This window comes from Pteropus medius, unplaced genomic scaffold (genome assembly GCF_902729225.1).
Source record: "Pteropus medius unplaced genomic scaffold, Ma_sr-lr_union100, whole genome shotgun sequence".
Taxonomy (NCBI): domain Eukaryota; kingdom Metazoa; phylum Chordata; class Mammalia; order Chiroptera; family Pteropodidae; genus Pteropus; species Pteropus medius.
In genome coordinates, this window is record NW_024350327.1 from 589,470 (window position 1) to 616,221 (window position 26,752).

Consider the following 26,752-nt stretch of genomic DNA (forward strand, 5'->3'; position numbering starts at 1 on the left):
AAGGAAGGAAGGAAGGAAGGAAGGAAGGAAGGAAGAAGCAACTTATATATAAGCAACCCTCAATATGATTATTAGTCTATTTTTTATCAGAAATCTTGAAGGGCAGAAGGCAGAGAGATAATATATTCAAAATGTGCTGAAAGAAAAGAAACTGTCAATGAATAATCATATATTGGCAAAACTGTCCTTAAAAATGAGGACAAAATGAAGATATTCCTGTATAAACAAAAGCAGATGATTTCATTACCACTTGACCTGCCCCCCCTCCCCCCGCGAAATGCTAAAAAGAGTTCTTTAGTTTAAAATGAAAGGATGCTACACAGCAACTTAAAGCCATATGAAGATGTAAAGATCCCTGGCAAAGGTAAATACATGGGCGAATACAAAAGCTAGCATCATTGTCATCTTAGTTTTTAACTCTACTTTTTATTTTCTACAAGATTTAAAAGACAAATACATAAAAAGAAATCATTTGTGACATCAGTAACAAAGTGTAGGGGGAGGTAGACCTGTAAAGGAGTAGAGTTTTTGTATGGAATTGAAGCTGTTGATATCAATTCAAAATAGATTGTTATATGTAACCCCCATGGTAACCACAAAGAAAATACACAAAAGGACATGAGAAGGGTATCAAAATATTGTATTGCAAACTATCAACTAAACACAAAAGAAAGCAGTAATGGAGTAAATGAGGGACCAAAAAATTTATAAGACATATAGAAATCAAATCAAATGACAAATTTAAGTCTTTTCTTATCAATAAGTACTTTACTGTAAATACATTAAACTCCTCAATAAAAAGATGTAGATTACCAGAATGAATAAACAAAAAAACAAACAAACAAAAGAGTCCAATTATATTCTCTTAAAGAGACTCACTTTAGGTCTAAGGACACACATAGGTTAAAAGGAAAAAAGAGAGCAAGAGTGACTATAGTAATATTGGACAAAAAAGATACTAAGTTCAAAACTATTACAAAAGATAAATAAGGATATTATGCATTACTAAAAGGATCAATTCACCAAGAAGATAAAACAATTATAAATATGTATGCACTAAATACCAAAGCTCCAAATATGTGAAAAAATATTTACTGAATTGAAAGGAGAAATAAACAGCTCTACGGTAAAAGTAGGTGGCTTCAGCATCCCACTTTCAATAGTGTATAAACAAACAAAAAAAAAATACTGTCAGTCCATTCAGGCTGCTGTAACAGAATACAATAAACTGGGCAGCATATAAACAATGGAAATTTATTTCTCACAATTCTAAAAGCTTGAAAGTTCAAGATCAAGGCACTGGCAGATTTGATGTCTGGTAAGTTGCTGCTTCCTTTTTCATAGACGGTCATTTTCTCTCTGTGCCTTTACATGGTGAAAAGAGAAAGGGAGCTCTCTGGGATCTCTTTTTTAAAGGCACATATCTTATTCCTGAGAGCTCTACCCTCATGACCTAATCACCTTCCAAAAGCCCCACCTCCTAATATCATCACATTGGGGCATAGGATTTCAATATATGAATTTTAGGGGAACATGAACATTCAGCCCACTACAGAAACAGAGGTTTTAAACCACACCATAGACAAATAGGACCTAATGGACATATAAAAAACACTCTACCCAACATCAGCAAAATACACATTTTTCTCAAGTACACATGTAACATTCTCCAGAATAGATCATATATTAAGCCATAACATAAATCTTAATATATTTTAAAATATTGAAATTGTCCAAAGTATCTTTTCCTATCACCATGGAATAAAACTAGAAACCAGTAGCAGAAGGAAAACTGGGAAATTTATAACTATGTAGAAATTAAATAACATATTTAAACAATCAATGAATTAAGCATAAATCACAAGGGAAATTAGAAAATAGAAACAAAATTATATGATACCAAAAATTATGAGATGTAGTGAAAGTAGTGCTAAAAGAGAAATTTATATCTATAAATGCTTGCATCAAAAAAAAAAATCTCAAATCAATAACCTAACTTTACTCCTTAAGGAACTAGAAAAAAATTAAATTAAATTAAATCCAAATCTACGAGAAGGAAGGAAATAATAAAGATTAGAGCAACGATAAATAAAATAGAAAATAGAAAAATAGAAATCATTAGTGAGATCAAGAAGTGGTTCTTCAAAAAGATAAACAAAATTTACAAAACTTTAGCTAGTTTAAGAAAAAATGAGTGATGACTCATATAACTAAAACTAGAAATAAAAAGGAGACATTACAACTGATATCACAGCAATGCATAAGCTCATAAGAAACTGCTAGGTACAACTGTATGCCAACACGTGGATGCCAACACATAGACAAATTCATAGACATTTATTGCCTACTGAGACTGAACAATGAAGAAACGAAAAATGTAGAGAGACCTATAACTAATAAGATGACTAAATTAATGATAAAAAACCTACCAACAAAGAAAAACCCAGACAAAATAGTCTTTAAAGCAATACACATTACTAGAGAAAAATGGGATATTTCATAATAAGAGAAAGTTAAATTTATCAGAAAGAGAATACAGTTTTAAATTGGCATGTGTCTAATAACATAGTATCAAAATCATGCATCAAAAATTTTCAAAGCTACAAGGAAAAACAAATTCATCTATAGTCAAAGTCAGAAATTATAGCATACTTTTCTCAGTAACTAATACAAGCAATCGATCTGCTTGTAACAACTGTTAGAAATACAATTTGTAACAAAAAAATCAAGCAGAATATAGAAAGATCGAACAACACAATTAACAAACTTGGTCTAATTGCTTATATAGAACTTTGAATTTAATAACTGTAGTATATATATTCTTTTCAAACATTCACAAAAACTTCATCTCAAATTCATCATACACTGAGACATAAAGCAAGCAAAGCTTGATAATTTCCAAAGTATCAATATTCTAGGGATTGTGTTCTCTGACCACAATTTAATTAAACCAGAAATTAATTTCAAAATCCCTTTAAAATCTCCATACATTTGAAAATTAAATAACACATAGGTCACAAAAGAAATCACGAGTGTTATTTGTGTACCCTTATCCTTTGTATATTGATATTCTAACCCCAAATAAAATGGTATTTGGAATGGAGGTGGGCCTTTGAGAGATAATTAGTTTAAATGAGGTAATGAGATGGAGCCCCCAGGATAGGATAAGTGTCCATATGCGGAAAGAGATTATAGCTTGTTCTTTTGCCACATGAGGATACAGCAAGAAAGCAGCTATCTATAAGCCAAAACTCTCTCCACACACCAGATCTGCCAGTGCATTGATCTTGGACTTCCCAGATAACAGAACTGTGTGAAATAAATATTTGATGTTTAAGTCATTCAGTCTATAGTATTTTTGCTATAGCTCGAACTAAGACAACAAGCAAAATTTGAACTAAAGAAAAGTAAAAGCACAACTTATCAACATTTGTGGGATACAGTGAAAGCAGTGCTCAGAAATAAATTTGTAGCTTTGAATGCCTGTATTAGAAAAGAAGAAAGATCTAAAATCAATAATCTAAGCTTCCATCTTAGGAAACTAGAAAAAAAAAAAGAGCAAATTAAATCTAAACTAAGCATGCATAAATAAATAGATAGATAGATAGATAGATAGATAGATAGATAGATAGATAGATAGATAGATAATTAGACTAGGAATCAATGAAATTGAAAATGGAAATAGAGAAAATTGATAAAACCAAAAACTTGTTCTTTGAAAACTTCAACAAAATTGACAAGCTTCTAATCAGGCTAAGAATAAAAGAAAAAAGACACAAATTACAAAAATCAGAAACAAAAGAAGGGACATCATTATAGACCCTATAGACAAGAAAAGGATAATAAAAATATCATGAACAATGCTCACAAATTTGATAACCTAGATAAAATGAACCAGTTCCATGAAAGACACAATCTTCCATAATTCATGCAGGAGGAAATAGACAATCTGAATAGCCTTACATCTATTAAAGAAATTGAATTAATCATTAATAGTATTCCAAAAGAAAAAGCACCAGGCTTAGATGAGTTCTCTGATGAATTCTACCAAACATTTAAGGAAGAAATTATACCAATTCTTGATCATTTCTTCCAGAAGATAAAGACAGAAGTACTTCCTGACTTATTCTGAGGCCAGCATTACCTTAATACCAAAACCAAAGATTACAAGATAATAAAATTTTAGACCAATATTTCTAATGAATATAGGTACAAAAATCCTCAATGAAATATTAGCAAATCTAATCCAATAATGTATGAAAATGAATATATACCAAGACCAAGTGGGGTTATTACAACTACACTAGGCTGGTTCGGTATTCAAGAATCAATGTAATTTTCATTGTGCATTTCTTTCATTTCCTTGGTTCCTGAGTATTTTACTGTTTTTGATGCTACTGTGAATGAGAGTTTTCTTTATTTCTTTTTTCAGATATTTCATTGTTAGTGTATAAAAATATACCTGATTTCTGTATGTTGATTTTGTATCCTGAAACTTTACTGAATTTGTTAACTAGTTCCAACCATATTTTTGGTTGAGTCTAGGATTTTCTATGTATAAGATCATATCATCTACAAATAATGATAATTTTGCTTCTTCATTTCTGATGTTAATTCTTTTATTTCTTTATTTTGAGTGATTGTGTAAAATTTCCAGTTTTACACTGAAATAGATTGGTAAGAGTGGTCACCCTTGTTTTATTCCTGATCTTAGAGAAAACTCTTTCAACCTTTTACTGTGGGGAAAAGAAAGTGCTTGTGTACTGTTGGTGGTTCAGACACTATAGAAAACAGTATGGAAGTTACTCAAAAAATTAACTCAGGATTCAAATCCATATGATCCAGCAATCCTAATGTAGGGAGGAGGCGAGAAAATTAAAAATGTTAATCAAGGCACCTTCAGAGACTGTGATATGCAGGTCAGTCCTGCAGCCAGGCCAGAAAGACACCTTCTGAAAGAAGAAATATTTCTACTGGGATTGCTAACAACTCATTCCCCACATCTGTGAAGGGGAAACAGGAACCAAGAGTCATTCCCTGTGGCTAACCAGGGGGAGCCTATGGATTAAAGACTGGGAACTACCAGCAGGCCTTTCACTCTACATATTCTTACCTTTTTACTCTTTCCCTCCCTCACTGTATGTCCATATCAAAAGAAATTGGAACTAAAGAATGACATAAAAACTGAATTCCCTGAACACTCAAGGTCTGTCTCTCTCACCTTTTCTGTCTCTTTCATTGTCCTTGTCCCTCTCTATTGTCACTGTCTCTCAGTGCCTTTACTCTGTGTTTCTCTCTGTCCCTCACACTGTCCCTCTCACTCTGCCTCTGAGAGGAGACCACACTCTGTATGTGGAGTGTTACCCCTTTTCTAATAAACTTTCCTTTTGACTCTAACTTTGGTGTGTGCATTGAATTCTTTCTTCGCTCTCTGCCAGAGGACCCTCTTATCTCAATGCAAGGCTTGGTCTCCCCCTGCACTGGGAAATTTCCTCTATCCTGCATCAATCCTACTTCTCAAGAAATGAAAACAGAATATCAAAAAGATATCTGCACTCCCATGTTTATTACAGCATTCTTCGCGATAGTCAAGATACAAAAACAACCTAAGTGTCCATCAACAGATGAATGGATAAAGAAGATGTGATAAATACACACACAAAAAAATTTTATTCAGCCAGGAGAAAGAAGGGAATCCTGCAATTTACAACAACATAAATGGACCTTGAGGGTACTATGCTCAATGAGTTAAGAAAGAAATACTGTATGATATAACTTATATGGGAATCTAAAAAAGCCAAACTTATAGAAACAGTAGAATTGTGGTTACCAGTGGCTGAGGGATGGGGGAAGTGGGAAGGTGTTATTTAAGGGTACAAACTTGCAACTATAAGATGATTAAGGTCTATGGCCATGCCACCCTGAACGTCTGATCTCGTCTGATATCAGAAGCTAAGCAGAGTTGGGCCTGGTTAGTACTTGGTTGGGAGACCACCTAGGAATATCAGGTGCTGTAGGCATTAAAAAAAAAGATTACGTTCTGGAGATCTAATACTTAACATAGTAGTCAACAATACTATATTATAAACTTTTAAGTTGCTAAGTGACTAGATCTTAACTGTTCTCACTGCATAAAAGAAATGCTAACTATGTGAGATGATGGAGGTGTTAGCTAACATCATAGTGGTAATCATATTGCAATTATAAATGTATCAAATCAGCAATTACACAATGTTATATGTTAATTGCATCTCAATAAAAATCTATTAATGTAATCTATCATATCAATAGGCTAAAGAAATTAGTAAATACTTAAAACTGAATGAAAATGAAAATGCTGCATATCAAAACTATGGCAATCAACTGTGTATTGAGGCAGATGTGCAATTCTAAATGCATATTATAAAAAAAAGTTAGAAAACAGTAAATTATATCCAATAAGAGCAGATCAAAATAATAAAGATAAAAGTCAAAAATAATAAAACAAAAATATAACAGAGATTCAACAAAACCAGTAATTGATTCTTTCAGAAGACCAACAAAATTGGTGAGACTAACCAAAGAAAATATGTCATAAGTAACCATAACCTAGAAAAAAATGAGATATCACTGTAAATACTGCAGCTCTTGTTGCAGAAAAGTCAGACCGGCGAGAAACCAAGCACCACTCAGAGACCTGGAGAACTCAGGTTTATTACGCCAGTGGTCCCAGAAGATCTAGTGCTCTGAAGATCTGGGCCCCGAGCTCAGGGATAACCTTACTTTTGTAGGGATTATCTGCACAGTTACACTTGGCATGGGCCAATTGGTTAATTTGTCCTCAGGCAGTTTCAGAGAGAGTGAATTGTTATGGGTTATGGGCAGTTACAGAGCATGAGATTTTCAGACAGGAACTTAGGCAATACATCTGTTATCTAGACAGAACAAGCAAAGGGGAGGGTGAGTCTTCAGTTGATCTCCAGTTTACCCTGACCTTCAGCCTATGTGGCAAGCATGTCTACAGAAGCAGAACAAAGAACTGATTACAAGGTTAGCCATTTGAGTGGAAAATTCCTCTTTACTCTGACAAAGATAATAGAGTATTTATTATTATTATTATTATTTAGGCAAGGTAACCTTTGGTTGACCTCACAGATTGTAAGAAACTTGTCAGCTTACAATCCCTTATTTTTTTATCTTTTATACCTATAGCACCTAGTCTTCCTAGGTAGTCTCCCATCCAGGTACTAACCAGGCCTGACCCTGCTTGGCTTCTGAGATCAGATGGGATCAAGCTTGTTCAGGGTAGCATAGCCACAGACACTGACAGTCATGTCAATAATGTTGACAAAAATAAAATACAGAATCACAGAATTGCAGAATTTAAAGTGATAATGTAGCCTAAAAGTTTTCTGACTTGTTATTTCTTTGTGAATCTGATAGAATCTATAATACTTTCTCTTGAAAATACACACATATATAATATATGCATATACATAATATTTTATACATAACTTCAGTTGTTTCATCATATGTATTTCATCCAATCCAGGTTATTTGGTAGATAAAACTCTAAGGCAGAAAGAGATGAAGTGACATGGCTGGTTAGTGGAAAAAAACAAAACAAGTATTGCAGACTCTTAATTTCTAAACCAGTCATTATTCTCTCAAATGAAGTATTTTTTTTCTCTTCATCTGTGTTCCCATCTGTGTACTGATGCTGTTCACATTGAATTCTCATATAATTCTGAACTTATCCTTTTGCCTACTTGAGAGAAGACTTTGGCTAATATGCTGACTCCCTTTTAAAATAATAGACCTTTAATTACTCCATATTACTGTTATTTGACTATATGCATTATCTTTCCAACTACATTTTAGGGATTATGGTTTCCCCAAACCACCTATCTAAATGCAAGAAATACATTCATTATAATCATTCATTGAATTAAAAGGACAAATATCTTCATGATAGAACTATAGCCTATCATAGTGTTATAGTGTTATTGGGAACCCAGATTCTGGCACCAGACTGACCTAAATATGAATTCAGCCTCGGCCATTTACTAGCTGTATGTTGCAGGGTATATCACTTAATCTGCGTCTCACTCAGTAAATCTGGTATGGTACCAAACACACTTCATAAGATTATTGTGAGGATTAAAGAAACTAATTTATGTGAAATATATTGAGCATTGTCTGGCACATAGTAAAAACTCAGAAAGTAGCTTTGATTGTTGTTATAGCATAATCAACCTTGAATTAAAACACAGTTGGAGGAACACAGACTTAGAAGCTTAGAATCAGACTGGTCAGCCAGTCCAAATGATTCAGAAAATTTTCATACATTATTCTAACAGATTCTGCCTTTGTTTAACCTATCCTAGTGACAGGGAACTCATTAAAACTGAGTGAAGCAGCTCCAGTTGTTTCAAAGTTCTTCCTTATTATCGGGTTAAATCATACAAAATTGCTGTTGATAGGTCAAAATGATTGAATTATCAATAAGTTCTAATAAAAGTGACCAGAAATTTGCTTTTCCGTAATTTCCTCTCATTTTAGTTCATCATCTACTCTCTCCTTCTATATGATATTCCTTTAGAGGTAATGTACAAGATAAACTTAGCTCCTGCCTTTGGAGAGGCTCACATGCTTGTCAAGGAGACAAGAAAATAACAATTATGTATAATTTTTAGTCTCAAGGAGATGGAAGAGGAATATTTCAAACAAAAGGCTTAGCAAAGCAAATTCCAAAGAACAGAGACATGAGGAATTGAGAGTTTAGAGCAGCATTGCCCAATAAAACTTTCTGGGATGATGAAAACATTCTATATTGGCATTGTCCAATATTATAGCACTAGCCACACACAGCTACTGAGCACCTGAAATATGGTTAGTGTCATGTGACTCAGGAAATGCAATTTTTATTTAACTTAATTTTAATTAACTTAAATTTAAATAGCCATGTGTGGCTAGTGGCTACCAGCTTAAACAGGGCAGGTACAAAATAAGAGGAGACAGGGAATCACATGATCAGATATCAGTTGTAGAAAGATAATTCTGTCTGTGTTGTGAGGACTGGAGAGGGGTGGAGACATTGACTTGTCTTTAGGAGTTTGCTCTATGAGAAGAGAGAAAGGAACAACAGAAAAGTGACTCAATGATATCTCAAAGAAACAAAGAAGTATATAACTAATTACACCCAGTGATATAAAATACTCACACACATATTTATGTACCCTGTATACAATATTTGTTCACAATAATGATCCACATTTCTTGTCTTTTTTCTTAGTTGCTCACAGGACTTCCTAAGTGTTTCAGAGTGCTCCCAAGAGTACCCAAGCTCACAGATAAATCCACCATTAAAGTATCTGAGCAATATCCACCCTGTTCTCTCTCCTTTGTGCATATTTCACTCTGCTCTTCTCATGGTTCTTGCCACTGAGGCTATTTTTGATGGTTGTCATGTCAAAGACCCTGATGCTCCCAAAGCCATTAATTCTAAAATGCCAGAAAGACACTCTGTTCTCTGCAGGAAGAGAAAGAAAGACCCCACTTCAGCAAACTAAGCCACATTGCTTGGCTCACCCTCCTTTTGATTCTGAGATCACTTTCTTTAACCAGATTTTTCAGGCTTCCCTGCCCTAATCCCTTTAAGCCTTACTACCTATGGAGCAAGACAAAACAAAACAAAATGAGAGTAGTAAGTACCCAGGAACTACCATTGGGTCCCTCCTAAAGAATTTTGTCTCCTTGTTTCTAGGAACCAATAAATACACATGCATGTACATCACAACCCCTCACCTGTTCTCTAACACACACCACATGAAAGCACACACACCTTATGCAATAGACCTCTTTAACTCCTAACATTTAAGCTAACATAGTCATACAAAACTGAATTCTCTTCAGAATCAGCCAGCACCATCCCTATTCCATGCACATTCCTGCAAAAGAAATGGACAAAGAAATATAATAAGCAATCGCAACCCAAAAGCCAGATATAATGTGTATAGAGCTGGAGCAATAGCATAGCATAATGTGAAGAGGATGGACTTGACTTTGGTGTCAGACTGACCTGGATTCAAATCTTAGCTTGGTCACTTTTACTAACTGGGGTGGTCTAGGGCAGATTACTTAACCTCTGCGAACTTCTATTTTTAAATTCATAAAATATCTACTTTGGAAATTGTAAAATTAGAAATAGCATATGGTACCAAGAAAGGGTTCAATAAACAGAAGCTACTATTACTACATTGGTACAAGAGCACCGAAAGCTCAGGGTGCCACAGACCTTGAGAAGGGGACACAGAGTAAAGGCCAGAGTGCTACCACATCCTCATGCAAAAAGCATCTTGGGATCGTATTAGATTACAGCCTAGAGATCACCTAGTGAAGACACTGAAGTCAGAGACAAGAAGTAAGTTGATCAAGGTCACAATGCAAATTAATGACAGAATCAGGACAAAATTCCAGGTCTGTCTGGAAAGGTTCAGCCCAATGCTCCTTTCTATAAGATAGCAACCTCTCAGCAGTCCAATTTCACTCTGATGTGACAATCAGTACTCCTCCTTTGCACCCAGGGCATACCCTCATGACGCGAAAGAAAAAGAGCAGGTGAAATAGGTTTCTAGTGGCTATTAGGCAGCATAGACATCCCGTCGCTATGGCAACCCAAGCTTGGTTGGGGAGGATCCACTCCTCCGGTGCCCCCTCCCATTCACGCAGCGGACGTGACACGTGCGACAGGGTCGCGTGTTGTTGTTGGGCCGTGAAAGCTGCTTCCGGGTCAATGCAGGACACAGGGCTTCTGCGGGCCGAATTGGGGACGAGGTGAAGCGTAGCGGGTCCGGGGTCGGTCGGGAGCAGGCCGGAGGCTGAACGGCGACCACGGCGGTGGCCGGGAGGGGGGAGGAGAGGCGCAGCCCGAGGAGCCGCCGCAGCAGCTCCCCGCCTCCCGGGCTGAGGGGGTGAGTGGAGCCCGGGCCTGCCGGCACCGTCGGGTTCTCGCGGCCCGAGGCGCGGAGGGCCACTGCTGCGGGGCGCAGTGTGAGCAGACACCGGGAGGATCTCGGAGCGGGACGAGGCCTGTCTGGGAGAAGGGAATGGATGGGACACCAGCCTGGGGCTCCAGGGAGAATGGGCTTCGTCTGGCCGGAACAGGAAGGGCCTGGGACTGGGAAAGAGAGTCCAGCCCTGGGTCGGAGAGCCAGACTGAGTTCCAGGGGCTTGGCGGATGGGAAGATGCCCCCTGGCTGGCGGGAGATGGAGAAGAGTCTGGGGCTGGTGGGTGGGGAAATGGGAAACTTGTCTCTGAACCACTGAATCAAATAAATAAATAAAAATTAGTAGACGTGTCCACTGGGAGGTTCGGCGTGCGGGCCTTCGTAGGCTCTGTGGACATTAGACCTGCGCCTTCCATGGGCTGCTAAAAGGATGCGGTAGTTTAGTAAAGGCTTTCGGGAGAATCATTTTGCCCCCCGCAAGTTGGGAAACGTTGAGAATAAGGGGACAGGAGTAAGATGGGACCTGGGTGGAGAGTACGCTGTCTTGGGATCGTGGAGGGGGCTTGTATAGGCTCTGTGTGGAGAGCACTGAATGGGGAGTACAGAGTTCTAGGACCTCTCCTAGAAAGACATTCTGAGAATTGATGTAGTAATTGTCTTGTCTCGGGACACAGCGATTCTGGAAGTTGGAGTTAAGGAAGTTGAACTATTTACAGTCAGTGGAGGAAGGAGGAGCTCTACTCTGAAGGTTGCTAACCTACAAGGAATTTGTTGGCACCCTCTAGAGCTGTTTGGGAAATTTTGCTAATAATCCCAGTCCAAATACCAGTTGAGCTGAGGCATGTCCCAGTTTTTCTGTGCTGCCCTGGAGTTCTTAAATTGGTTTCCAAGAGTCCAGTTTGAGCAAAGAGATTATGTGTAGGTACGGAGGACTATTGAAAACATTTAGTCTTTGGGTCTTGAGGTATTAGACCTAGATCTCCAGGATAGGTGCTTTAAAACTTTTTAAAAATTATGCTCCACAGTAACAAGCATATTAAAAAAAAAGATTTTATTAAAATATAGGTAACATACAATACTGTATTACTTTCAACTGTACACCATAGTTATTCAACATTTATATACATAAAGAAGTGATACCTTGATAAGTCCAGCAACTGTTTGACACCATACAGTGCTATCACAACATTATTGACTATGTTCCATGTGCTGTACACTGCATCTCCATGACTTACTTGTTTTATACTTGGAAGTTTGAACCTCTTATTTTCCTTCGCCTTCCCTCCTTTTTTGATTTTTCAATTACAGTTAAACTTCAATACTATATCAGTTTCAGGTGTATAGCATAGTGGTTGGACATTTTTATAATTTACGAAGTGATCCCCCTGACTAGTCTAGTACCCATCTGGCACCATACAGTTATTACTGTATTATTGACTATATTCCCTATGCTGCACTTTACATCCCTATGACTATGTAATAACTACCAATTTGTATTTCTTAATCCCTTCACCTTTTTTGCCGGCCTGCCAACTCCCTCCCATCTGGCAACCCATAAGCTTGTTGCCTACATCTATGAGTCTGTTGTAAGAAGTACATTTTATATCATGAGCTAGCACATAATCCATATATGAATGAGAAGTTTCACAAAATGATATTTACCCTTATTACATGTGATGCAGTCTAATAATTTCTATTATATTCTACTCTTGTTAAAAAATCTTGACTGACTTCCATTAAATTTGTTTATGGGTCACAACTTGAATTTGAACCACATTTCTTTGGCTGAATTGGTGTCCTCATGTTCTATGTGTCTAGAGAGAGCAAGGATGATTACAAAGACATATAGATTGTGTAGGGGGGTGGAGAACAATGGCAACCAAGTGCATTTGATTGTTTCATTTGTTTAAATATTTATAACAGCATATTTGACTGGTGTTTTGTACCATAATCTTTGATATCTTGATGTTTTTTGATCATTTGATGAAATTTTTCAAATAAGTATGGTTGCTTTAACTTTTTCTATCCTTTGCTGTATTTGAGAAATATGAGGCTTAGTTCAATGTAGTTGATTTATCTCTACAACATAGTTTAGGTAATTTTATTTTAATATTATAGTGTTGTAAATATACATAGATTTGCTTTTCTGCTATTAAAAAAAAACCCCTCAGGCTGAAACCTAAACTCTTCTTACTCTAATAATTAGTATATGATACACTTCTACATGATTAAAGGTATATGTTCATGGCTTTGGTATATATATTTAAACTTAATCATAAACTTAAGTATAACTTTGAGTCAGTTAACATCTTAATTCTCCCCACAAAAATGTTGTTTTCATCAGTTTACAAAATAGGTAAGGTCCTTATATGAATAGTATTATAATAAATATTAATGAGGGTTGGTGAACTAATGGAGAGGCCTACATGTATTGCTATGTTAAGAGTCCTTTTTAAACTTGTCACACAGCCTATTGATATAGGATGTTGAGTGTCAAATGATTTGTAGGATAAATATTTAAAACCAGTTTAATAGTGTTAATTTTTGTTGAGGATGCTTTCATATTATTTGGAACATGAAATTTAAAGCCAGAGCCATCAGGAAAGGATCGCTCAAATTAAACTTCATCAGTAGGACCACATTCTTGATTAGATGCCTTATAAAAGCATTCTTTTCGTCTTCAAACTTTGTGTGTTGTGAAATATGTTTCTTACCTTTAACTATCTATTGACTATATCTTAGTTATTGATGAGAGGGCTATGTTGGCATGTATCAGCCATCTTTTAAAATTTATCATTAGTCAGGTAAATATTTAAAATATTTAAAATATTTAGCTTTAACGAATGTTTAAAAGTTTTTTTTTGTGGTAGGTCTTTGAAACATTAAGGAAGATTCTCATTAATTTCATTTCTTTTTCTGAGAATTATGTATACTATCAATAAACAGTTGTGGAGCATTTACCCTGAGTGATCGTGTGTACTTTTTTTATAGTTTTCTTTTTAATCTCAGACTCTTAAATATGGCTCTTTTCCTCTTCTAATTTTTTGCTTCCAGAGTGCTGTGGGTTGGAAATTAGATGCTTACATTTGTTAGAAATTTGTGTAAAATGAGCTTGTGTAGCTCTGAATAATGTTCATATATATATATATATATATATACATACACACATATATATGTATGTATTATATATATAATATGTAAATTATTAGAGTTTTTTAGTATATGAACTTTGTAACATATATTTTGATTACTCAGAGGCTTATTTGCTGTGTTTTAAATAAGTGAACTCTATATTTTGTGCCTAGTTAGCTATGTAAGAAAAAGTTCTAAAAAGTAACAAGCTGATAATGATACAATTTTGGATTTAAGAGGTGAAGAAATCATTTAGCTGTGATTGTTGCAATTTAGTCATTAAGAGTTACCATTCCTCCCTTTTCTAATTTTTTACTACCCTTTTCTGACTCTTATTTCTTTGAGATTAGAATGCTAACCAGCCTAACTATATTTCCTTGGTCTGTTATTCTTGTTCTGCTTGATCTTGCTTAGCTTCATCAGCATTCTCTTCCAAAGACTATTGCTGTCATTTATTATTTTCTTCCTCAAAACCATTAGTAACTTCACAGTGCCAGCACTGAATAAAGACCATACTGTTCAGGTTGACATCGAGGGCATTCCACAGCCTCTGCTTTGTTTTCTGACATTATTTTTCCATTCCTAAATGCAGATGCTCTCCTTGCCAAGCAGTCTACTCATCCTACTCTCCTTTGGATGTAACGCTATTCCTGAAAGTCTGCAGGAAACATGTTTCCTTTTTTCATGAAATACTACTCATCTTCATATCATTACAGATTACCCTTCTTCCTCTAAGTCTTTCTTGCCTGGATTGTCTATATTGCTTATCCTGAATTGCTGTGTGTTGTTTGTATACTTTGTTTTTATCGCCTTTAGATTGTAAATTTATAGAGGACAGGAAGATCAAATATCCTTGAATCTCCAGGACAACTAGCACAGGGTGTAATTCATGGACAAAGTGAATCAAAATTGACCGAATGTATGGTTAAAATTGCAGGTCTCTGAAAATTCCACCCTAGATTTACTGAATTAAAATCTAGGAATCTGCCTATGTGATTCTTCTATACAATAAAATTTAAGAATCACTGAGCTAGCCTGATACTTTAAATTATAATAGGTACATACATGTAATTTTTGAGCAAATTATGTCAATGAATTGAGCAATATTACTTCAGCAGGTAGTTTAATTTTAGGGCTTTGGAGTCAGGCAACCTAGATTTGAATCCTGTCTTTCACTCACTAGCCATCCGACTATAACATCTTTGCTTTAGTTTTTCAATCTGTTAAATGAGATTAATAATAGTACCCCTCATATGTGTGTTGTAAGAATTGAATGGAGAACACATGTAAAACAACATAATACAAGGCACATAGTAAACTCAGATTTTATCTGCTGTTGTAACCATGATCAGCATGATAGCAATGGTCATCGAAGTAATGAAAAGCGGTGAGAATAGGTTCCATGTTAGTCATTATTAATAAGCAAATTACTCATGGTTAACAGTGGACCTGTATGGTGTTTAGAGCCATAAAGATGTTTTGCCTCCTTTAGAAGTATTCGTTTCAAATTAACTTGTTAAATTTTCTTCTCCTTCATCTTCCCATTGCCTGAAGAATAAAGTGCAGATTTTTAAACAGAAGACCATAATCTCTTGCTATCTGGTCCTGCCAGCCCATCTTTATCTTCCAGCCCTATACTCTATACACTCTATAGCAAAGATACTACATTGATTTTTCACTTTTATTTATTTGGGCCTTTACATGTACTTTGTTTTTTATTAAAGGAAATCCTGTGGCCCTCTTTTGCGACTCAATTTTATGTGTGGCCGACTTCCTTAGTGAAGAGAATCTCTTGGTGTTCTCAGTGCTATGTCCATTCTTATATGTTACCATTGTGTATATTTGTCTCCTTTTGGAGAAAAAAGGATTTAGTCTTGGCATATATTCTTTGTACATTTCAAGTAAGTAGTCCACCTCTGTTACAGGCTGACGGTGTTTGGTTATTTGACTCATCTAAGCTCTCTCATTTGTTTGGACTTTTCTACTTTCAGCTTTCATCATAATAACAACAATTTACTGGCCACTTATTACACTCCAGGCACAGCTAGATGCTTTGAAAACTTTCATAGATACCCTATGAAATAGCTATTAATAGCTCCATTTTACAAATGAGAAAGTAGGCATAGAGGCAAGTAACTTGCTCAAATTTCAGTGCATATTCATAATTGAACTCAGGCCTACTGAAGGCCATGCTCTTAATCACAGTGCTCTTCTAAAAACAGGTGATTTAAGCAGATGGCACACTGCCAAAATTTAGGATTGTGTGCCTATGTGAAATTTTCCCTACTAATTCACTAATGGGCCTCAGGAATGTGACCTCTTACTAGTACTATTGAGAAAATGGTTATTTAAAATGATCGGATCAATGCTTTTCTAGTGATTTTCAAAATTTTTTTTCCATCTGTCATACTCTTGATTGGTATATTTGATTTTCATTTCACTGCCAGAATATATTTATTTTTTTCAAAATAAAATTCACTTTTTCACTTATCCAAAACAAGTATTTGTTGCCATGTGCAAGACACTGCTCCATGTAACACTGGACTAGACTGACAAATCCGTACTTTTATGGGACTAGGTTCTGGGGGAGAGGGACTCTAAAACCAGCTCTAAACTCACAATTCGTGATTAGTGCTGTAAAAATGGAAGAGTAGGAAGTGATTGATGGTGGCAGTGGTGCTATTTTTTATGAGGTGGTCAGAGGCAGCCTCATTGAGAAAGTAATATTTGTGTTTAAATTTATTTGAGGCTAAAATGCTGAGGTGAAGCCAGCTAATCCAAGAGCCAGGAAAGGGGCATTCTCATGAATGCGTTAAGAGGGAGAATTAGCTTGGCTGTTTTGAGAGGTAGAAAGCCATGCAGGCTGAAACCTAGTGGGCTTAGGAAAAGGGTGGAAGAGATAAAGTTATGAATAACACAGTTTATCCAATTTCCTGTTTTGGATGAAAGGGTCTTTTTTCCACCAGGATTTTCGTAATTTCAAAAAATACTGTTGTGCACATTCTTTACTTGTCTCCTGGTGCACCTGAACAAGTTTCTATAGAGTTTACACCAAGAAGTAGAATTGCTGTATCACAGGGTATGGGCATCTTTAACTTCACTAGACAGTGATAAATTGTTTTACAAGGTATTTGTATTAATGTATACCAAAGTATTTGTCCTCCCACACAGTGGAAGAGTTCATACTCTTCCACAGTTTCTCCAGTTTTTAAATTTTGCTAATTTATACAAAATGGCATTTCTTTGTGATTTTGATTTTTGTTTCTGAATATTATTGAACTTGAACATCTTTTACACATTTATTAATCATTCGAATTTTATCTTTCGTTAAATACTTGTTCATGTCAATTTTTCTATTGGGTTGTTTGCCTTTTATTTATTGTTTTTAGGAGTTACATGTGTTGCAAGTATCTTTTCCAGTTTCTGGCTTGTTTTTTTAAGTGTATAAATGTCTTTTCATGATCAAAAGTTTTTTATTTTTATCAACTTTTCCTTTATGCATTCTTTTTATGTTTTATGAAATATTTCCTTAAATCAGGATCTTAAAGCTCTTTTTCCATTTTCTTCTCATGAAGATGAAGTTTGTCTTTCACATTTTATCTGGAGCTGAGTATTTCTATATTGGGAGGTAAAGATTCACTTTCATTTTTCCCAAATCAATATTCACTTGTCCTGAGACCGGTTATTGAATAGTTTAACCTTTTCCTATTGATCTCTATGCTATTTCTTGCCTTATTTACATAGGCCTGTTTCTGGGCTGTCTTTTCTATTTAATTGTTCTATTCCACCAGCCCCAGAGTTTTTTTCTTTAGCAAAGTATAGTAGGTTCTTATTCATGGTACTTTTGGAAAGTTGCCATGAACACTGAATTAGTGAAGCTGGAACCATTGCTTCTAGGGGAAATACAGAGTTAGGTTCCTGCCAGTCTCTGGTCACAACACTTTTGTGAATCGATAAATCCATACCTGGTTTTATATGTGTTTCCATTTGAAGACACCTTATTCAATATATAGTCTTGATTCATTAAGTTTGAATTGATAGTGAACAACACTATAGTTAGTGCCTGAATAAACTTTATCCCACAAGTATTTTCTCCATAAGAAGGCACATCACAGCCTTCTTGTGCTTAGGAACTAGGCAGCACTTTAGCACTGCACTACATTTCAATAGTTAAATCAACACATATACACAAAAAGCATAAAAATATGAAAAACATCGCCCTAAGTAGATTGTGAAAAGGACACTTGTTTACAGTATGAGAGCTGAAACAAGAAGGCATAATGCCACCTTGTTTTACTTCAGCTGGAAATGTGCACATCGGGTGACTCACTTTTTGTTGCTCTGTGAGTATCTGCAAGTGACTCCAAGTATTAAAGTGAAAATACTCCAAATATTGTTTTTTGTGTTGCAACAAATTTTAGTGAGTAGGCGAATTTGCAAATAAGGAATTCACTAATAATGAGGCTGGAGTGTTCTATGAAATCTTTGGCAAGACACAGTTTTTCAGGAAACTTAACTTTAGCACTTTCTCTTCCCAGTCATACTAATACACATCTTTATAACATTTTATTTTAAAGAGGAACACAATGCAACTCTCAAATACTAAGTTCTGATTGACAGGTGCCATTATCTTAATAAAGAGACTTGTTTTTTGAGAATATTTTATATTTGTAATCATGATATTGTTATTTAGATTATAGGTAAATGAGCGAATAATTTTAAGAAAGAATTGCAACTCTTAAAATGTTGAAAACAAGTATATGTTATTAAACCCTTATTATTTTGACTCATTAGGATTACATTTTCTCATAGGCACTATTTATAACTTAAGGCATAATTTTGTAAAGTCAAGTACCCTTTGGAGATTGTAATTTAAATGTTAACCTTATTAGTTCCTCCCCCATTAGAGACATTTCTCCATGTGAACATTAGTAAAGGAGTCCAAGAAAAATATAAATAAAAAATGTTTACATAATAAATCAAATTTCCCACAAAATGCACTTAGTGAGACTTGACAAATTTATCCCTTACTCAGTGTTTAAGATCCTTAAGTGAATTGTTGGCATTAATTTGGTAGAGTAAGAACCAGAAATTTTGGACTTGACCTATATTCATCTTTTTTCATATAGCATATGTTATTTATTCATTAATTTTTTGAAATATTTTTATTGTGGTAAAATATATATAACAAAGTGTACCATTTTAACCATTTTTAAGTGTACAGTTGAGTGGCATTAAGTACATTCACATTGTTGTACAACCAAAACCACTATCCATCTCCAGAATTTTTCATGTTCTCAAACTGAAACTGTGTACTCATAAATTGGTAACTTCCCATTTCCCCCTCTCCCTAGCCCATCATTCTACTTTCTGTCTCTTATGAATTTGAGTACTCTAGATACCTCATATAAATGGAATATACAATATTTGTTCTTTTGTATTTGGCTTATTTCACTTAGCATTGTCTTCAAGATTCATCCATGTTGTAAAATTTTCTCCCTTTTCAAAGCTGAATAATATTCCATTGTATGAAATATTTTGTTTATCCATTAATTTTTACATTTTTTTCCCCACCTTTTTGCTGTTGTGAATAATGCTGCTGTGAACATTGGTGTAGAAATATCTATTCAGGTTTCCGCTTTCAATTCTTTTGGCATATACTCAGAAGTGTGATTGCTGGATCATATGGTAATTCTATGTTTAATTTTTTGAAGAACTGCCATTCTGTTTTCCACAGCAGCTATATCATTTTACATTCTCACTAGCAATGCATATGTATTCATCTTCAGTTACTGAAAAGTGCCTGTTGTTTTGAAGTATGGCGTTAAGAGTTAATAAACTCTTGCATATGAAATGTATCATATGGATACCAAAATCACATATTCAATATTAAATCTATTGTGGCTGTAGGTTTAGCAGAAGAATATAGCTCATGCTAGGTGGCAAGTATTTCTAACTCTGCTAGTGATTCATTACTTTATCATGTCATCTTATTTTTGGAATCCCCATAGATATAATTATGTGTTTTAGTGGTAGCTATGAAGGATTTTTGTTTATAAGTACTCTGACCTCAGTTTATTAATAAACCTTTTCATGTTTCATAAAATACATTTGATCTACACAATCAGAATTGATTAGAAAATTCATTGATTAGTACCTTTACTGAGTGCCAATTAAGTGCAAATTTCCAGTCTGTGACTGCTACAAAGAAGCATTATGATTTTTTTGGTCCTTACCCTCAAGAGCTATACAGTCTAAACAGACGTAAACACATGAAAATCACATCTCTATGCATGAGTGGTATAATGCATAATAGTAGTATACAGGACAAAAATGAAAAGATGCTATGCTAATACATAATTGATTAATTGCCCACTGAATGGTTTAGACAATAGATACCATGAGCTCAGCTCAATGCAAATCAATAATTATGGCAGGAGGTATCTGAAAAGGCTCCATCTCTGAAGTATATTCTGAGTTGGGTATTGAAGAGAAGGGAAGACCTTCCAATTAAGGAGGAATGACATAAATGTCAGACATTTTTACTGTCTGAATCATTAATTAGTATTAATTAGCATAGTCCTAGGACCAAAAAAATTAGGTCAAGTCTAATTACTGAAAACTGCAAGCCCCCCAGCCCTGCATTAATGCTACCATGCTTACTGGGTGGTGATGGTAATAGTAATAGTAGATAGTAGCAGTAGCAGTAGAAGTAATAGTAAGTTTATAATAAGTGCATTCTATGTACCAGGTACTGTGCTAAACATTTTTTACCCATGTCATCATCTTCGGCACACTGTAATCTAGGAGTTAGGGGCTATCTGTTACCCCTTTTTACGGACAAAGCTTAGAGAACTGAAGTAATTTGCCCACAGTCACACAGAGTAGTGGAGTCAGTCATGATTTATATCCAGGCAGTTTGTTCTAGAACCAGTACTTATTACCAGCAGACAATACTGCCACAAGGCAATGCCATAGTAGCACTAAATGTGGAAGGAGCTAGTGAATTTTTTTAATGACCTGTAAAATTTTGCAAACTCTGTGTGGTTGATGTTTAGTATTCTGGCAATCCTTGGTTTCGAACCAGGGATTGTAAACTCCTAAAGGGCTGTGGGATGATAAACTAGTAGTTTGTTTGTAATGGGACCTTGTTTCAACTTAGTAGTTTCTGTCGGTGCTCATGAATAGAGATAGTGGGGCAATCTGTTCTGTAAACAGCTGAGTAATGAATGACCTTAAACTTGTATATTCACAACTGAGAGGTAGCTTGCAATTTTCTTCTGATGAAAAACTAATCCATTCAAGAAACTAATATTCATTGATTTGGGGCAGGAAGGAGAAGTTGAAAATAATTTTTCCTCTGATGACTAGACCATTCAGCACTGCTGCTTAGTTTTGTTGTTCAGTTACATTGATGTGGTTACGAGAGGTATTTTGGGTGTAATAGTTTTCATATATTTTTATACGTTGTATTTCTATGATCTGCGTGTAATGCCAAAAATTGTTGACATGAAATATATAGTAAAGACAGCATGGCTCAACAGATTAGGGATACAGAAAATATGACTTAGCATGTTGGTCGGGCCATAGAAACCTGAGTAAGTCACCTCAGTTTCATGTCCTGAAAGTAGAGATGTGGCAGTTTGTTTCAGAAGATGGTTATGGAAAATTACTAGGCTTTAAAATGATTATAAATCTCAGTGTGGGGACACTTGGTTTATGGGGAACATCGATTTGAGAGTAAATGTGTCTACTTCTGAATTTTGAGTAAGTGTAACATTAAAACTTTGTGATTTATCCCAAATTGAATCTAGGCTAGAGAAAGGGTGGGGATATATGCAAATTATGAAGGATGGGAGATAAAGGTAGAATTCGCTTTGGAAGCTATTGAAATAAAGGGTATAGAGAATGTTAAACTTTTTTGTTGTTTTTGCTGAAAGTTTATGGAAGTGTTTTTCTATATTTTAGGATGCCTAATTTAATAGAGATATAGACAATTGGTTTAGGCCAACATTTCTGGACAATAAGAAGCCGTGGAAATCAAGGAAGAAGTGCTTAAAAATATTTGCACACAAATGACTTTAGCCTAAACAGTAATATTTTCTTGATTTTTGTTCCCTCTCAAATACTTTCTCATCAAAATCTTAAAATTATTTGACTAGCACTTTTGGATCAGAAATTCCAAGTGCTATATAGACTATGAACATGCAAGTTAGTCATATTTGCAAATGTGCAGTTGTAGATGAGAAAACTTTGTCTCTTTTTAAATGTGCCATGTATGAAGTATAGTTCTTTAGTAGAAAATACATACATTTCTGAGGCTGTACTCATTGATAGCAGAGTCACATATTTAGACATCAAGCATTTGAGTTAGATATTTTAATGTCTGTGGTGATTTTAAAGAGACACATAGTGCTATGATAAGTGAAGAAGATAGCAGTGCTTTACTAATAGCATAATTCAAAGACTAAGCAGGAGTCTGAATTCACATTTCATTTGGCAGTATGGGATTTTTTTTAACCTTGAAAAGTTGATGTGTCACATTATTACTCTTGGATGTAGTTCAGTATACAGTTGAGAAAGAGACTTTGAGAAATAGGGTGGTTCCTAGTAGGGTGCGAAATCATAGTTGCATGGTGTGTCATGATAATGGATTTATCAGCTACACTCAAATTTTGCACTTAGAATGTGTAGGGTAAATTTGTGAATTGGTGAACTATAATTCTACCGAATAGTTCTGAAAGTTTATTAGAATTAGTTTATTTTCCTTTCTTTTCATCCCAAGGAGGCATCTACTTAGGTATATTAGATAATATTCGGGGGAGAGAATTGCAGGCTTACATACTTTATGATAAATGAAATTAGGAGCGTCGTACAGAGTGAGACTGTCTAGCCCAATTATATGGACTTGGACAATGTCTCTGAAGTGTTTTTGTGGGAGAGATAACTGTCATTCATGACTTTAGCTGCAAAAGCTTGTTAATGGAATACTCTAAACCTTAAAAATGATTATGCAGATAAATATTAATATAGAAACTTTTTCATGAGCTATTTAAGGAAAATATAGGTTACAAAACTATGTATCTAAAGTAATTTAATCCTTGTGTAAAAAAAATATACATGCATAGCATGGGGAAATGGTCTGAAAAAAATATGTATCATAAGTTGCATCCTCAGGCTTAATCTACTTGCTATATCTGTTGACCAAAGTTTCTGGGTATGGCTGTGGCTCCAAATATGCTTCCAATATGAAAAGCTTTTGGTAACACTTATTTACATGCTTAGCTTAGCTAATAAAAAGGGAAACCATATCTACATGGAAACTACATAGTGTTACAGTTGGGGTTTTTTTTTGCTTATTTTTAATTAGACAGTAAAAAACTTCAGAATGTATATCATTTGTATTTTTTAAAGCAGTTATTTAAAAATACCTTATTAATACAGCTTTATTTGTTCATTTATTTAATCTTTCATAGTGAGAAAAATGTAACACACATATACTCTCCTAGAGTAATTATGTCTTATTGGGGTATACTTATGGTGAGGATCAGAAAGATTTAGAAAACAAAATTAACAAACTGAAGCACCAGCTACCTAAAATGTCCAAGAATCTGGCAAGGTTTGGTATAGTGGGTATCTTTCAAAAAAGGAAACTTTCCAGGGGTGAGGTTGAGTCCACAAAGCAAAAGCTAAATGGGCTTTAAAAATAATAATTAAAAAAAGTTGCAAAAATTGAGAAAGCTAGTAATCTCAAGAGATTCTTTGATACTAGCCAGAAGATTTTCTTCCTTAAACTTCTTTTGTTATATATTATTGACCACCTGTACCGTCCCCCCAAAAAAACTCAATCTATAAATTTTAAGACTAAAATTTAGTCTTAAAAAAAAGAACAAGATATAACAACTCTCTCTCTGAACACTTGGTTTTTCTTCATCAACTGTCCCATCTTTTTTGCTTTCATCTAAGCTCCTCATATGTCTTCACTTACTAACTCCGTATGCTATGGTTTCTACTCCCTTATACTGAAAATATTTTCCCAGGGTGAACAAATTCCTAACTGCCTAATCCTTTAGACATTTTAAAATTCTCATAATTTTATGGAGATTCTCATGTTGATAGTCTATACATAAAGATCGGTAACCCCCATCCTTGCACTGTATTCATGGCGATTTATCAAAATTTTTTTACTCTTATCTCTACAAGGTAAAGTTGAACCTGAGCAGTCACTCATAAGCTGACTCTACCATCCATCCACCCTATAGTCAAATCTCCTGCCTCCCCTGCTACCCCAACATGTATTTTATGTTTTAGCAACACCACTTAATAGCCTATATTTTATGTCTTTTGTGCCTGTTTACATTCTATCATTTCCTGTGCTTGAAATGCTCTTCTCTATCCTGTTAACCTGATCTTCGTCGTTTTACAAAATGGCTCAAAATTCACCTCCCACTTTCTTGATTATATGTCCAAAAGTTAATCACTTCTTATGTTTGAATTCACTATTTCTGTGTGGCTTATTTCAGGTATGTGTTATTTCCATGTATTTCCTTCTAGATTGTAGATGCCCTGAGGACAGAGTTTGGATTTTATTAATTCTTGCATCTTTAGTCTTTAGCACAGTGTTTGGCATAGATGTACTATCTGGTTCATGTTTGTTAAACTGAACTAAATGAGACTGTAAGCTTTGTGAGCACTTGCCTTTTATGAATACGTGAATGGGCATATAAGCCTAATAGGAACCACTTGATAAGGTGCGAGAAAGATAACAGAACTAAATAAACATACGTGCTCTCTCCATTTTTATTAAGTGATAAAAAGATTTTTATTCTCAGATTGTCTTAAAAAGGAAATAGACACCTAAGTGGAGAAAAATGACTAGAATGAAATGTCATCTCTCCAGAGGAACCTAAGTTGAAATTGTAGAGCTTTTATCCTATAACCTAAGTTTTGTTTTCAAATATTTGATATTAAAATATTGGCAGGTAGCTTTTAGAGTATAGTTTTTTCTTCCCTTCTCTGATGAATAGATAAGATTGATTAGTTGTTTATAAGTGGATCCATGTCAAATGAGTGAAAATAATTTTAAACTACTTGAGAGTGTGTTTCCTTCTCCATTATTTTTATGCTATGAAAACTCTTCCTGAAGATTTAGCCTCATCCTTATTTTGAATTACTGCAGTTTATTTTTTAGAACTGTAAATTAGTTCCCAACTATTTACTATTCCAGTAATTTGAATCCTGTAGGATCAGCTTCCTGCTGTAGGAGGCACCACTCTTTTCTTGGTTAGTCTCCACAGTAAGAGGTGACAGGGAGACCCGAAGCTCCCAAAGCATCCTTTAACTTTGCCTTTGTCATTTCTGCCTTGGAGCCATTATGGTTCCAAAGTCACAGTAGTTTGGATACAGTTTAGGTAATTCAGATGAAATATTTGGGTGACTTTTTATTAACACATTTAACTTGACTACCAAAGGAAGTAACACTGCAGGCCTGAGGGTATTCTTCTCCTGCACACGTCATAGTGGAGCTTTTGCTTTGTTACTGGTTAAAGCCATGATAAAGACCAGCAGAATACTGCCATCTGGGTCTGTCATCTTACTCACATCATCTCATCCCCACCTGTCATTTTAATTGTAGTTACTTCTGAGGCTTAGATGTGTTTTGTTTTGCTTTCTTTTTCTTTCTGAATGCTGTTTTGCAAAAGTATCTGTTTCCATTTGGCCATCATTTTATTTCTCTTTTCTTCCTCACTCTCCAATTCCTTTTAAAATTATTATTAATGTTAAACATTCCACATGGTCCAAATGGATTTTTTACCATAGATAATTGATAATAATGAAGAATTTAAAAACTCTTTGACAAATTATTAAGTCATTCCCAGACATATCGCTTAAAAATGGTTCACATTTTGAAAAGATAATATGTGAAAAAAAAGATGTATGCATCTGGTGAGTTCAGGTGGTTCAAATGGGCAAACAGTGAAAAGCAGATCTCCTTTCCAGACTATTTCTCATTTCTCCCTCTGGGGTCAAACAAATATTAATTTCTATTTTATCCTTATGGAGGTAGTCTATGCAGATATAAGCAGATAAAACTATTTTTATAAGATTTAAATGTATATTTTAGAACTCTTTGGGGGTAGTATTTATTTAATTTTTTTTGGAGGTTGTCAGTGTGGCTGGTAGTATTCATGCTTTGTGAAGTATGGTACTCTACTATATCAGTTGTGTGTACTGTGTAGTAATGTATTATGTGTGTGTGTGTATTGTGTGTGTGTGTGGCTTGGCAGAGTAGTGTGTGATCTTATATACAAGCCTAAGGATATATTTTATATGCCCTCCAGCATTAGTGGTCAGACATGGCCTATATTCTGTTTATGGTTGCATTAAGTTTCATAGTAATTTCTATCTGACCCTTTGGGAACATAAAATGCAAATTATTTGATAGCATTTGAGGGTGCTTAGGTGACTGGGTGTTCTGTTCTGATATTAATCTATTTGCAAAAGTATACTGAGCACCGTGTCCTCCAATTATGCTTTATCTTGACTTTCTCCAAGTACTTTACAAGAGCACATTTAGTCAGGATTTGAGGCACAAAGGAATTGAAATTTTCACAAGTGTACTCCACAACTTG

General features: G+C 35.0%; 1 protein-coding gene and 2 pseudogenes across 2 annotated transcripts in view; 2 read left to right on the plus strand and 1 right to left on the minus strand.

Annotated features, from left to right (window-relative positions):
• Window positions 1-5,903: 5,903 nt before the first annotated feature.
• On the plus strand, window positions 5,904-6,020 carry LOC120584059 (uncharacterized; annotated as a pseudogene).
• A 1,162-nt stretch (window positions 6,021-7,182) lies between these two features.
• On the minus strand, window positions 7,183-7,301 carry LOC120584058 (uncharacterized; annotated as a pseudogene).
• A 3,420-nt stretch (window positions 7,302-10,721) lies between these two features.
• The window catches only part of TBCEL (tubulin folding cofactor E like), a 70,958-nt gene continuing 54,927 nt past the window's right edge, over window positions 10,722-26,752 (plus strand). The window contains exon 1 of one of the 2 annotated variants that reach the window (XM_039839633.1): window positions 10,722-10,815. The gene's annotated coding sequence lies outside the window, so the exon portion shown is untranslated. The other variant, XM_039839632.1, reaches the window with a different exon arrangement.